This window comes from Tamandua tetradactyla, chromosome 17 (genome assembly GCF_023851605.1).
Source record: "Tamandua tetradactyla isolate mTamTet1 chromosome 17, mTamTet1.pri, whole genome shotgun sequence".
Taxonomy (NCBI): Eukaryota; Metazoa; Chordata; class Mammalia; order Pilosa; family Myrmecophagidae; genus Tamandua; species Tamandua tetradactyla.
Genome location: NC_135343.1, coordinates 43930163 through 43944765, shown reverse-complemented (window position 1 = coordinate 43944765; position 14603 = coordinate 43930163). Strand labels below are relative to the sequence as shown.

At 41.8% G+C, this 14603-nt stretch overlaps 1 long non-coding RNA gene across 1 annotated transcript; it reads right to left on the bottom strand.

The window, feature by feature from the left end:
• Nucleotides 1–5902: 5902 nt before the first annotated feature.
• On the bottom strand, nt 5903–11279 carry LOC143661593 (uncharacterized). Its single transcript, XR_013164716.1, has 3 exons — nt 11169–11279; nt 10984–11092; nt 5903–6494 (listed from the first exon to the last, which is right to left on the bottom strand). It is a non-coding gene; the product is annotated as an uncharacterized LOC143661593 (long non-coding RNA).
• Nucleotides 11280–14603: the final 3324 nt, after the last annotated feature.

Sequence of the window (14603 nt, the reverse complement as noted above, 5' to 3'; positions counted from 1 at the left end):
CACCACAATCCTCGCCATTCCTCTCAATCCCCACAACTGAAATGAAGTGAATTTCTGGTTGCCATTATGCTTGCACTATTGTCCTTCTTTAAACAGAGTTAAGAAAAAAGTGAAATACTTCTACCAACATCTCCATCTCCCGCATTCTAAGAGGACTGCAAATTTGAAAATCAATGAGTAGAGTTCTTTGTGGCAATAATATTCCTATGTGTTTCATATGCAAAGTCCTCTGTGTAAAAGACTTCGGAGGAAAGAAGCAGATCTGGTGTGGCAGGGACCTCAGAAAATCACCAATAAAAGAAACAAGAAGAATGGGGGGGAGGGGGCGGGAGGAAGTTGTCAAAATCAACTTTTTCAGAACTGTGGGAGTTATTCAGACTTTCAATAATCCAAGGAGCATTTAGTCCAGGAAAACAGCTGAAACTCTGTAGGAACAGTGGATTTTATGGCATTTTTCACTTGCCCTGTTCCCATTTCCTTCTCAGCTCTGCAGCAGTGAAAAACAGAGCCTTTAACTCACAGAAGCTGTGGAGTCCAGCAGCCTGAACATGGATGAATCTTAAAAGCAGTACCAAGTGAAAGAAGCTGATCACGAAAGATCAGATTTCATATTACTCTATTTACATGAAATATCCATGAAATATCCAGAATAGGCAAATACAGAGACAGAAAAGAGATTAGTGGTTGCCAGGGGCGGGGAGTAGAGAATGGGGAATAGCTGCTAAGGAGAATGAGGTTTCTTTTTAGGGTGATTAAGACGTTCTGGAATTAGAGAAGGATGATGATTGCAAAACTGTGAATATATGGAAATCCACTGAATTGTACACTTTTTAATAGCGTGAAATGTGTGGTATGCAAATCATATCTCACAGATATTATTTAAAAAAAAACAAAACAATGAAAGATCCTGTGATGGTTGGGTTCTGGTGTCAACTTGGCTAGGTGCTGGTGCCCAGTTGTCTGGTCAGGCAAGCACTGGCCCGGCCTTTGCTGTAAGGATATTCTGTGGCTGGCTGATAAACCAGAAGGCCGGTGTATTAAATCATCAGTCAGTTAATTGTAGCTGTGGCTGATTAGATCTGCAAACAGCTAACGGTGGGTTTTCATTAAATAAGATAATCCAATCAGCTGGATTTGATCTGGTTAATTGAAGGCTTTAAAGGAAGAAGAGAATTTGCACTGCTTCTTCAGCCAGCCAGCCTCTCCTGTGGAGTTGGTCCAGACCCTTCATCGGAGCTACCAGCCTCACAGCCTGCCCTGCAGATTTTAGACTCTTGCATTCCACGATTGCATGAGACAACTTTACAAATCTCATATTTACAGATATCTCCTGTTGGTTCTGTTTCTCTAGAGAACTCTCACTAATACAGACCCCATTATGAAATAAAGAAAAAGAAAGAGTGATGACCAACATAGAGACAAGAAATCAGGTTAAAAATTCATTGACCTGAAAAATGGACTGAAATCTCTGTTGTTTTTGTCACGGCAGAGATAAGCATTTGCTGATAACACTGTGTCTTGACATTATAAAGATAAGGTTCAGAACATACAGGACAAGTTAGACAAAAATAATTAGAGATCATTTGTGGTATTTTTTGTTGTAACTGATGAGAGCATAGATATAAGTGATATACATCTAATTATACTTATTCACAGAATCCAATAGGTGTTGTTGGGATTTGGTTTGCTTTGGTTGTTTTTAATGTGAGCAAAGACCTTTTGGACCTGCTGCTTATGTCAGACATAACTTCAGGAAATAATTTTTTTTGCATTGAGAACATTCTTGAAAAGTTTAATCTAGACAGGTTGAAATTAGTCAGCATGACCACAGACAGTGCTGATGTGACATTGATGTTTCATGGGATTTATGAGTCCCTCCTCGGTGATTCCATTCAGCCGATTTAAATTCATTGTGTCATTCACCAGGAATTTCTTTGTTGCAAAAAACATTAAAAAGGGAACATATGATGAAAGTAGTAGTTAAAGCTGTCTTCTACCTTCCCACTCCGGGTTTGAACCACACGGTTCAATGCATGATGAATTGGCTGCATCATATGGTGGCTACACAGAGGTTAAGTGTCTGAGTAGTGACTTGATGCAAAAATGAGTTTTTGAACTGTAGGAAAAAAAATGGAATTGTTCATGTCATCCGTGTAATGTCCCCACTCAACTTACCCATGAAAATTGGATCAGTTCTTAACATTTTTCGTTGTCAAGACTAACCTCCAAAATGTCTTTGAAGGGCATTCAGAAGTAGTTCCTCAAACCTGTCATTTAAAATTGTTTATTTGGGAAACTCATTGATAAAAAATAATCTGGATGCACTGATGGAGAAGTAGATTGGCGAACGATGGTGTATACTTATGAACGAAGGTTGTGCTGCTACAAAAAGGAACAAAGTTGTGAGGCATGCAACAATGTGAATGAACATGTGGGATATTTGGTGAGACAAAATAAGCCAGAAACAAAAGAACAACAACGGTCACCTTTAGAAAATGCTTATAAGAAAACAGGCCTAGATTGTAAGCTTTTAGAGCAGGCACATTAAGTCCAGAGTAGTGATTATTATTTCTGGATTTAGAGATAAGAGATAAGAATGAAGCCGAACAGGTTGGGGTTAAAGTAATTCAGAACACAGGGGTAAGGAAGACAGTGTCTATATTTTAGAACCACACATACTCTTTGAGACCAATGGAAGAAAAGTTTATTTGGTCTGGAACTGAAGTTTTCTGTAGCACACAATCTGACTCAACCTATCTGTATAGCTCATTTGAACAATTGAAACGCAGGGAGCACAGAATAAAAAAGAGGTTCTTTAATCCTGTATAGATAATTGTAATGCCTGGATACATCCTAGAGTATATTAAGCAGATAATCAAAGAGTATTGGCAAAGTCCCCTGAGGGATGGAAGAAAAAATATGAAACTATTAAACCTTACCATCAGGGAATCCCCTGACACTGTGTCAAACTTTAAGAATATCCAAATCAATAGGCCCTGCCCTTGATCATGAGGCTTACTCTTGTGAAGTTTAAGTAGGTAGCGGAGAAACTCAGACTTGAAACTACAAAGAATGGAACAGACAAATGCAATAGAATATGATTATTCAGTTAATAAAAGAAATTACTGTAAGCAAAAAAAAAAAAACTAGAAAAGTTCAACCTTACTAATAATGAAAGAAATACAAATGAAAACTAGGTCTCATTTTTCCCTGATACAATGAGCACAGATTTGAAACAAAGATAAGGTCTAGGGCTGGTGAGGTGCAATGAAAATGGATGCTCTCACACATCCATGTCTGGACATACATGAGTAATTCTTTTGGAAAGCAATTGCTTATCTGTAACCAAGAGCATTAAATATGATTTTTCAATCCCATAATCCCACACCATCAAAAGCTAAGATTCCCAAGTATTAGAACAAGCAAACAATACTTTTCTTCAGAAAGTTACACAGCATTTTAGTTATTTTCGAATTGCATAAAAACCACAAATAGCCTCAATGTCTAAACACTGTATGGCAAAGTAAATGGTAGCAGATCACCCAGTGGTTTGGGGAGGTGGGGAGCAGTGCAGGGTCTCCCACATGGAAGGTGAGCATTCTGCCACTAGACCACCTGTGCACCTCATATGTAACGCAATATCTTAAATGATATTTATGAAGTCTATCTAATAGCACGGAAGGATTTCATGGTTTAATGTAAAGGGAAAGTTAGGTGGCAAAGTTGCATGCACCATGCAATGATGATTATGTAAAACAAAGCGAATTTTGTAAATTAAATAAACAGAGACCTTGTAACAATGACTGTCTAGACTCTAGTCTAGACGTGTTCAAAATAATTTTTTTCTTATCATTCTCTGTATTTGTTAACATTTATAATGGGAAAATAAACATTGAAAAATACAGTTGTTATTTGAAGGACCGTGTTGAAAAGTTGGTCCAATATTTTCTTTATTTTACAGTTAATTCCTGTGAACACATTTTCATGGTTAAGTGCACAGACTTTTGAGCGAGCCCGGCTCCACCACTGTAGACCTTGGGTAGGTTGCTTAACTTCTCTGGGCTTCCATTTCCTCATTAATAAAATGAGAATATTAATCATCTACATCAGGGAGGTTTCGTGAGGCTTAAGTGAATTAATGCATAAGAGCTGTCATAGAAAATGCTGAATAAATTTTAGCTATTGTATTAATTACTATTAGCAATCCAAACAATCTGCACGGTATGTCTGTCTGTCTTGTAGGTTTCGCCCGCATGGATCCCTGAGAATCATGTCACACACACACAAAGCCAGCTCTCACCTCACACAGGTGCATTGTGAATGATCTTTGAAGCCAGTTCCCACCACCATGTCAAGTGTCTGCTAAAGGAATACGGTAGAGAGAGAAGCCAAGTGATCCCGGGGCGGGGGCCAGCCAGGTGTCATCACGCTGCTGCCTGGGAAATGCATTCAGATCCGTGCTCCGGGACTCAGCAGCCATTGCACAAGGCAGAGGGAACACGCCCTCGGGGAGTCACACGTAGTCACAAAGCAGGTACAGTCTGTCTGCTGGGCCCCCACCTCCAATCCAGAGGGCAACAAGCAGGGACAGACACAAAGATGAGACTCAGACAGCTATGTGGCAACCTCATTCCAGAGGGACTCTTGGACCCTCCCCATGCATGCCCCTCCAGCTGGCCCCTGGGCAGCGGCCCTGGGGCAAGCAGTGAAGAGGCCTCGGGATCGCTGACCGCTGTTCACTGACATCTGTCCAAAACTGCTGCTCAGCTGGCACTCTGAGCCGTCTTTCCAGGACTGAAGATGGCTATGCTGGACCCTTTCTTCCAGTTCTAGGCAGGCTGCCTGAAAATAATTAGCAGAGCCAGGTGTGGGGTCTTCCCACCCTCCTCCCAGAACCCCCAAGAAGGCCAGGACCTGGCGGGATGAACACCTAAGAAGGGCTCAATATTTATTTAATTTAACTTTTCTAAAAGGAATCACAGTCAGAGCAAGGCTTCCATTTGATTTTAGTTCCGCTTAAAGCTCTGCAGTGACTGGCTCAGCCTTCACCCTCTTCCTAGATTTCTCTCTTGGCCAGTTTTTAGCCTTTCTTTTTTTTTTTTTTTTTTGCAAGGGCAGGCACCAGAAAACTAATTTAGCCTTTCCTGTCACCCCTGGTGCTGGTTTGAAACTGTTAGGTGCCCCAGAAAAACCATGTTCTTCTAATCCAATCTTGTGGTGCAGACCTGTTGTGGGTGGGACCTTTTGATTTCCATGGAGATGTGACCTATCCAATTCAAGGTGGGTCTTAATCCTCTTTACCAAAGAATATAAAAAGACAGTAAAAGCCCAGACAGTCCAGAGAAGCTTAAAGAGAGAAAAGAAATGCCCAGAGAGATTTTACAAAGAGCCGATACAGAGCCCAGAGAGAGAGAGAGAGAAAAACACCCCAGAGATGCTGAGTAGACCCACAGGACATAGAGAGCTCAGAGAGGTGTCCCCAGAGAAGGAAGCAAGGATGCACAGAAGCTCAGAAAGAAAGCCACTGGACTCAGAAGCTGAAACCAACTCAACCTGGGAGCAAAGGACCAGCAGATGCCATCCACATGACTTCCCATGTCACAGAAGAACCCTGATTGCCATTAGCCTTTCTTCAGAGTCAAGATATCTTTCTCTAGATGACTTAATTTGGACATTTTCAAGGCCTTAGAACCATAAATCTGTAACCTAATAAATCCCCTTTGTAAAACCCAATCCATTTCTGGTATGTTGCATTCTGACACCTTCAGCAAACTGAAACACCACCCCGCCCCCCCAGCATGGGATACATGCATACTACTGCTGTGACATGACAGATGACATGTCAGCCTAGCACACATAATGGAGCAGACAAAGCAGCCAACCAAAGTTTGGGAAGGAGTTTTATTCTGACAAAATTAGAATGTTTGGGGTTTGTGTGAGGCATGGTCCAGACATGGGACTGATATCACCATTCAAGTCAGTTTTCAGAGAACTTTTGATGGCCAGGGGTAAAAAGAATGCTCACAACCTCGGATCAAAAAAGAAGTTTGTAAGAAGAAAAAAGACTAGAAGAAAAAAGATTTTAAAAGAAGTGTTTTCTTCATAGAGCAGAATTGCAAGTGATTTTCATTTCCTTTTTTTATGCTCTTGTGCCTCTTCTACAGTGTGGGCTCATCCATCGCATCGCCGTGTTTGCCACCGAGACCAGAATTCACTGCGTGCCCGTCAAATTCTCCACTCCCAGCTCCTTCCTCTTGCATCTTGGCCCACCCACTCCACACTCCTGACCCCAAAGGCCTCTGGCCCCAGGTTCTCCTTCCATGCACATACCCCATAACCTGCACATGTTCAGCGAGCAAAAGGATATAACAAAGAAAGAAAGTTATTTCTCAGATTTCAGGCTCCTCTTGAAAAATCAGAAGACCCATCATACTGCTCTGGGAATCCCACGAGGCAACCGTCAGCCAGTGCTTCCTTTTCCAGCTCGACTGCTCCTGGCATGAAATTAGAAGAGTGTGTTGGGCACTTTCCTGGCATGAAATTAGAAGAGTGGCTGTTTTCTGGCCTGTGTTCTATCTTCCCATCCCCCAGTTCTCCTTCAGGCCCCGCTACAGATTTGGTACTCAATAATTATTCCCTGCAATCTGGTGTCTCAACCTTGAGGAAATCAGAGAAATGAATGATGCCTATTGTGGCCTGAGTACTGCAAACTAGAAAATACTCATCCCGCCTGCATCAGCTAAATCACTGGAAGTGATCTAAAGATTAAGTTTGTTATCTCCCATACTGAGAGTCTGGAGATAGGTCATTTCCAAAGTTGGTTCATTCCAAGGCTTGATGACAGCCTCAAGGACCCAAGTGCTTCTGACATTTCTGCTCTGCCGACCTTGACATGTTGGTGACATCTCCCCTCATAGTTACAAGGTGGCTGCTGCAGTTTCAGAAGTCACATACATACATGATCTTTTCTTCCCATGCATTTCTTTTCATAAGGGAGGAAAACTTTTACCAGAAGCCTTTCCACCTTTCTCCCAGCACATTTCTCTTGAGGTCCTACAAGGGGAATCACCAGGATTGTTTGAACCAAGATTTGCCCTCTCAGGCTAGGGTGGGAAACACCTTGCCTGGGCATATGAGACGGTAAACAGATAGCACCTCTGCAGCAAGAAAGAATGAGGAATTACTGCTGGATGGATAATTCACAGCATCTTTCATGGCCCCCTAAGGTTGGCCTTAAGTTTGCCTCCTCTGGAAGCCTGGCCAGAACCCCAACCCCACCTCACAGAACCCCCAACTCCTTTGGATCAAGAAGGCTGGTGTCTGGGTGTCTTCTAGGTAACTAATAACTCAGAGTCCTGTGCTGTTTCTTGAATGTGTTTGACACAAAGATGATAAATTCTCATAATTGAATGGATGAGTGAATCAATAAGCAAATAGTTATAGGATTAAATGGGCTAAGGGGTAATGTGTCTGGAGGAAGCCAGGAAAGGGAGACCAGGGCTTCAACTAGTAAAACAGGGGCAATGAGGATGGAAAGGAACATAGTTTAGAGATGTTTGGTGAGGTTCAGTCACTGATGGGATGTGGACATGGGAAGTATTGGGAGGAGTTTACAATGCCTCTGTTTTCTAGCTTGGACTCTGTAATCCGATCTGTAGGAGAGGAAAGTCAAGCGGCTCCAGGAAGTTTAGAGTACCTTCCTCTTACTACATGGCTTTCTATTTTTTTTTTTTTTTTTTTTTTTTTGTAACATGGGCAGGCACCAGGAATCGAACCCGGATCCTCTGGCATGGCAGGCAAGCATTCTTGCCTGCTGAGCCACCATGGCCCACCCATACATGGCTTTCTAATGTCTTGGGTGCAAGAAGATACTTTCTGGAAACAAGAAGAGCCCAGTGATGAGACCAGAGCTAAGATCGTTGCAAGGGGGCAGGTGACAGGCGTGCATGTAGTGGTTGCTGATATTTGCCTTATGTCTGTCACTGGAAGCTCCCTGAATGCAAAACACCTATTTGCTCATGTGCTTGGAGGGAGGGACCTGTCAGCTGCTGGGCTGAGCTGCTGTCATCATAACTCTAGTGCAGAGTCAACATCCGGGCGGAGGACTTGGCTCCATCACTGAACCCCACAAAGCACTGAGGTCATCTACTGCTGGGGGGAGGCGTGAGGGGCCATTCCAAATACTGCAGCCAAAGGTGAGCTGCAAAGAGCCCCAAACTTTTAACTAAGTGAAATCAGGTTAACCTCTCCACTGTATTTTAAATTTTTCTAGCTTACAAAGGAACACAGAGGTATTTGGAAGATGTGAAGTGTAGGAGGAACCGCACCAAAATTATCTCCAATTAAGCTGAAAAGTCTCCAAGAATGGAAATGTAGACTAGAATTGACAGTTATAAGCAGAAAGATCTTCCTTCCACTTACGAGAATCTAAGCTGGTCTGCATTCCTGGAAGAAAGAGAACACATCAGCCTCCCTTCCTAAAAGACTCACCATTCAGAAGTTTCAGGCTTCCCTCTTCCCTCCCTTGCTTCGCTCTTCTATTCTCTGGCTAAATAATCTTTATTCATTTAGTTTTTCTGTATTGCCCTCTTTTTCCTCATTTCTGTGGTTTGTTTCCTGTTTCTCTTCCGTGGCACCTCAAAATTGCTTCAGCAAGGTATCATTGTCCAAGCTGTGCCTGATGCAAAAAGGAAATTGCTGTGCGTTTTTCTGCCACCCTGGACTCCTTTCCCATCCATGCTTGAAAAATAGGCAAAGGATAGAAGACATATCACAGAAAAAATATAATTGACCAATGACACATGCCCACCTTCACTAATAACTAAAGAACACGCAATTTAAAATAACAGTATCGCATTTTTCACCTATCAGATATATAAAAATAAAAACATATTTTTAGCATCCAGTGTTGATGAGGGATTTTTCAAATTCTATTGGTAGAGTATCATTTGGAAAAAAACTTTATGGAGGGTTGAAGGAGTAACATGATAGTTATGTATAGTTCTAAGACATATATTCATTATCCGTCTATTCCTCTTTTGTGAATTTATCCTTCAGAAATACTAGCACAAATGTGTAAAGATGTATGTAAAAGAGTTGATACAATGTTTGTAATAAGAAGAAAGCAGAAACAATCTAAACATCCAACAACAGAGACTGGTTAAGTAAAGGACAAACATAAGTGGAATGTCATGCAGCCATGAAAAAGAATGCTATAGATCTCTAATTTACAGACTCGGAATGATGTCTGGGATAGTCTGTTAAATGGAAACAAACATACTTCAAAACTATATGCATGGGTCCATTTTTAATACTGTGTATATTTATGTACACATGCAGGAATTTAGTGGGGTAGGTTTGTGTACACATGGAGAAAACACTACAGAATAGTAATTTTATAGTATCAGCATCTCCTAGGAACTTACTAGAAATGCACATTTTCAGGCCCCACCCAGACTAATGAACCAGAATCTCTGGAGGGGGCCCATCGGCTGTTTTAACATGTTCCCAGGAAATCCTGATTGATGCTTACAAAATTTCAAGAAAAATGTATTTACCTGCAAATGGGGAAAAAAGAAAATAGCTTAGGGGGAAATTCCTACTTTTTTATTCAGTTCTGTACTCTTAAAAAATTTAATTATATTAAAGAGATAAATACTTCCCATTGTCATATCCATATCTTAATAGGTTGTAGCAGCTGATAAAAATTGATAAGGGTTGAATTGTAACAGCTGATAAGAATCTAGGTTCTGCTCAAAGAAAAACCAATGTGCAAAAATGCAGATTCATGAAGCCAATAATGTAGGGAGACCAACTTGCCTCCTTGCAGGTCAAAGGACAACACATGGGAAAGCACACAACTACTAACTGTGATAGAGTTAGTACCAAGCCTTCTTTGACTGTGTCTTGATCAGCTCACTATGTTTTCCAGAAACATCATAATTGCATAAAATGTGACTCATGTAAAATTTGACCCAGAAAGATCCTTCTAGTAAAAGTGACTCTGCTGTGAGTGAGGTCCCATCGGGGAGCGTGCCAAGGTTGCTTTTACTACTGAAACTACAACCTTGAAGCTAATGAATAAGTACAAATCATTTCTTTGCACCGATTCCCAGGGCCTCCCGCCCATCCACCTCAAGCCTGCTTTGTGTGTCTCTTTTATGAGCTGTAAAGGACCTTCTCCTTGCAGCCTCACCTCCTGGTCCTCAGACAACAAAGCAGGCTTTTCTGCTTGCACAAAGTGCCTGTTGCTTTCTTGATCCATGTGAAAACATGAGCAGAAGAACAATAACATGCTACTTCTTTCTGCTCCAATAAAACAGAGTTATGAAACAGAAACCCGGGGCCAAAGCAGGCTCCCTGTCGTGTGTTTTGACAAAGAAATCGTTTCTGTAAGCACTGTCCCCAGGCAGGTGGCAATAAGCAAGTCCCAGCAGCCCAGGTCAGGCAATGAGGAGGCTCCTGCCCTGTGAATGGGACCTGGTTAGACACCTGAGCAGCTGGCAGGATCTGGGCTCCAGTCAGAGGATCCCAAACTCACCCCCAGGGAAGAAGGGTACAGAGATGCTGCCGGAAACTGGGTGGAATTGGAGACCCCCTAGAGCTGGCCACAGCTCCCAGCCCAGTCATTTCAGCCCTTCGGAGTTCTTGGTAGGAATTATCTACCTGCTTCATCTGGCTACAGGGGAAGCTGCTGGGAAAAATATTGGAAGATTCTCAGTTTTCCCCACTAAGATAATGGGATTCAAGTATGGTGAGGAGCCCAGGATTTGGACTTTTTTCTTTCTTCCTTTCTCTTCTAAGCTCTGTGTGATTCTCATGGGCAGCCAAATTTAGGGTTGTGTTTTAGAGCCGTCTGAAACATTCCCCCTTGTGTGATACCCTGACTCTTCCAGGCAAAGCTGGTTGCACCACCCACGTCCGCCTTTCCTTGGGGGAGCCAGTACCAAGAGGAACCCTGCGGCTCCTTTACACGTCTCTCACCTCATAGCGATTGGGGGTCAGACCAACTGGATCCAATTCCAAGCTTTGCCACTTACCAGCCTGTGTCCCTGTTGGTACTGGCTTAAGCATTTGGCCTCAGTTTCCTCAGCTGAAAAATGAAAATAATAATTACTGCGTAGAAGTGTTGGTTTGAAAGGAACCAGGTATGGGAAAGCACAGGGCACCTGTAAAGTATTAGCAAAGGCTCTAGTTGTCATTCCCAGGCTTTGATTCAGTGCTGTCTTCCTGGTGGCATCCTCAAGCTGGTTCCCGGGCTTCTTAGAGACACCACAAGACCAGCATCCTTCCTTAGTTCCTATTCAACCCTTCCTCTGGGTGGGTGGAGACGGATGATGAGTCCCAGCAGGTGGGGCCTTGGGCGTTGGGCCAAGGACATTGGGTGTGCCCTGCTTAGAGCTGTGTCTCCACCCCCTAAGAGTTCCTCGGAGAAAGCCTTCCTATGCCGAAATAAAACCAGGTTGATGTGGGGTGTGGAAGCATTGAGCTGCTGTGTACCACAAACTGCCCTTGTTATTTGGGATTTAAGGAAGGAATAATAAAAAGCAAGATTGATTCATACAAATTCCAAAAGGGAACTCTTCCTCCTTTCGCCGGGTTGGCTACATCTTGATCCATCGCAGACTCAGCCCTGTGGTTCCTCAAGGTGGCTCTGAAATCCCCTTAAACAGTATTGCAACTTGTCCCTCAATCCTACTGAGTGTGCCATTCCCAGGGCCCAACTGCCTTCCCCCAACACCACTCTGGTATGTACCCGAAGTTCCAGAACGTAGCAAAGAACATAGCTCCAAGTGTGCAAACCACTGACTGCCCTCCCTTCACCCTTATTCTTCTCTCCCCTCCCCTCCTCTCCTTTCCATCCTTCTTTCCCACCCTTCTCCCCGGCTCTCCCAGAAACAGCACTGGACCAGGAGCAGGGTCCTCCAGTCCCGGTTCTAAAACCAACCAGTGCTGTGACCTCAGGACAGCTGTTGAACAATCCTGGACCTCATTTTCCCATCTCTAAAGCAAAGAGATGGGATTCGACATTATATGTCATTCCCTCTAATCCCTTATCAATCACTTCTCCATCATGGGCATCCATAATAGGACCCAATTTTAAGGCCTAAGTGTAAGTTGGCCATGCCTACCTCCCTGCTCAGGACAGAGGGGAGAGGCCGTGCCAAGTTGTCTGCATCTTCTCTGTAAGTGGGAGACTAAGGGAAATAGTTTGAACAAGTTTTAGGATAAGAACTCCCAATGTGGGGGGTGGGGTCTGGGGGTGGGTCAGTGTTCTCTGGATTTTAGGTGTATTAGTCAGGGTTCTCTAGAGAAACAGGACCAACAGGAGCTATCTGTAAATATGAGATTTGTAAAGGTGGCTCATGCAACTGTGTGGATGCAAGAGTCCAAAATCTGTAGGGCAGGCCGTGAGGCCGGCAACTCCAATGAAGGTCCTCAGTGAACTCTACAGGCGAGGCTGGCTGGCTGAAGAAATCATGAAAATTCTCTTCTCACTTGAAAGTCTTCAAGCGATAGGATTAAATCATCTGATTGGATTAGCTCATTGCTGAAGATACACACTTGGTTGATCATAGATGTCATCAGTCATGAAATAACCTTGCAGTAATGGTTAAGCCAGTGCTTCCCTGACCAGACAACTGGGCACCATCACCCGGCCAAGTTGACACATGAACTCAGCCATCACACCTGTTACGAACAGAGATGTTCAGGAGGGATTTGAATTTTTGACAAGGGTTTCTGCTGACCTCAGGCCCCTCTTCTTAAGAGGCAATATCTAAGAAGTTTTGGAATCAAACAAATTTGAGGTCAAGCCTCAGTTCTACTATTGACCAGCTGTGCAATCTTAACCAAGTTATCCACCTCTGCGAGCCTCAGTTTCTCTACCTATAAGATGGGCCTATCAACATTTATGTCCAGAATTATGATAAGGAGTAAATGAAACATGTTTTGTAAAGCAGAGATCACCAAATATTTTTGATCTGCATGCTTATCAGTAAAAAACTTTGAACATATATATATGTGGATTTATTTATACATGTATGACTATGCTAATATAACATTAGCATGCACAAAAAATAGAAAATTTATGAGGAAAAGCTGAAGATGAACTAAATATTTTAAATAATTTTTGTTTTATGTATTATGCTCTCTAAAAAACATTTTGGCTCACACTAAAAAATTTGTATTACTATTTTTAGAGCATTGTGCTTGGATATCCTTGACTACATTTTAGAATCTTTTTTACTTCATTGTGATACAGTAATTTTTGTACTTGGCTTGATTGGCTATCATAGCTGGAAAATGTACCTCCCAAAGATAGTTACACCCAATAGGGAGAAGTGAATTATGATGTTCAGTTTTCAAACTGATAGACCAATTATATAAAGGCTTTCACTGAATTGTAATTAATGAAGTTATTTATTCCCTGATGCCAATTATTCCAAGAAATTAATTGAGAGGTGTTACATTTTAAAATTATTGACACGGCTTCAAAACTACAGGGCCTCCTCATTCAATTTTTTTAGACGACAGATCTGAGTATTTTTAAGTGGCCAAGTGACTTCATTTTTGGCTATAAAAATCACATAATGAAATTACCAAACATCTGTCTTAAAAATGCTCTATTACAGGGGGAACAAATGTTAAAATAAATTTAGATAGAAATGCTAGTGATCATGAAAGGGACGGGTAAGGGGTGGTGTGTATGAATTTTTTTCTGTTGTCTTTTTATTTCTTTTTCTGAATTGATGCAAATGTTCTAAGAAATGATCATGATGATGAATATGCAACTATGTGATGATATTATGAATTACTGATTATATATGTAGAATGGAATGAACATAATTTTAAAAAATTTTTAAATGCTCTATTACCAAAAAAAAAAAAAGTGTTATCATCAACTGTAGCAAAAGTGGGAGCAACAGTGCAAGTGTTGGTGGTGGGGTGGGGTGTGAGAATAATTCATTTTATGCATGATTATTCTGTAAACCCACAATTTCTCTAATTTAAAAAAAATGTTTTTTGAATGCGCTATCTACAGCACACGTTTCTGACATAAAGCAAGGGCTTTCTCCCTCTTTGCTAGTGTCGGCAAAACCTTGAAAGGACCAAATATACATGTTTATTGTTTAAAAAATATCTGTTAGGGAGCAGACCACCAAGAGCCTGGTCATCACTGATAATGGGCAGCGTTTTCAGATTTCCTCTCCTTTTATAAAATAAAAATATTTAACTCATTTTTTAAGTCTAAGTATTCTGCCACAAGATGATTAGCAAATCTCTGTATGGTACAAAGGACGTTTGCCATCACTACCCTTTTCAGAGAATTATTAAGAGTCTACTGATTTTTCATTGCCTTGTTTTTATAAAAATTAACAAATTGGTGATATCTTATAGCCCCTAGGATAACTCTGGCTTCGACAACTTTGATGAAATGCTTGCTTTTCAATAACGCAGTGTTCATTTCACACAGCACACGACCTCTCACTCTATCCCTGAATCCTCTTGTATACCATTCAAAGCAGCCACACCACTCATGATTATGCTTCCACAGTTTTTCCTACAACACTGAGTTTGTAAAAGAAGCCATTCACTCTTGA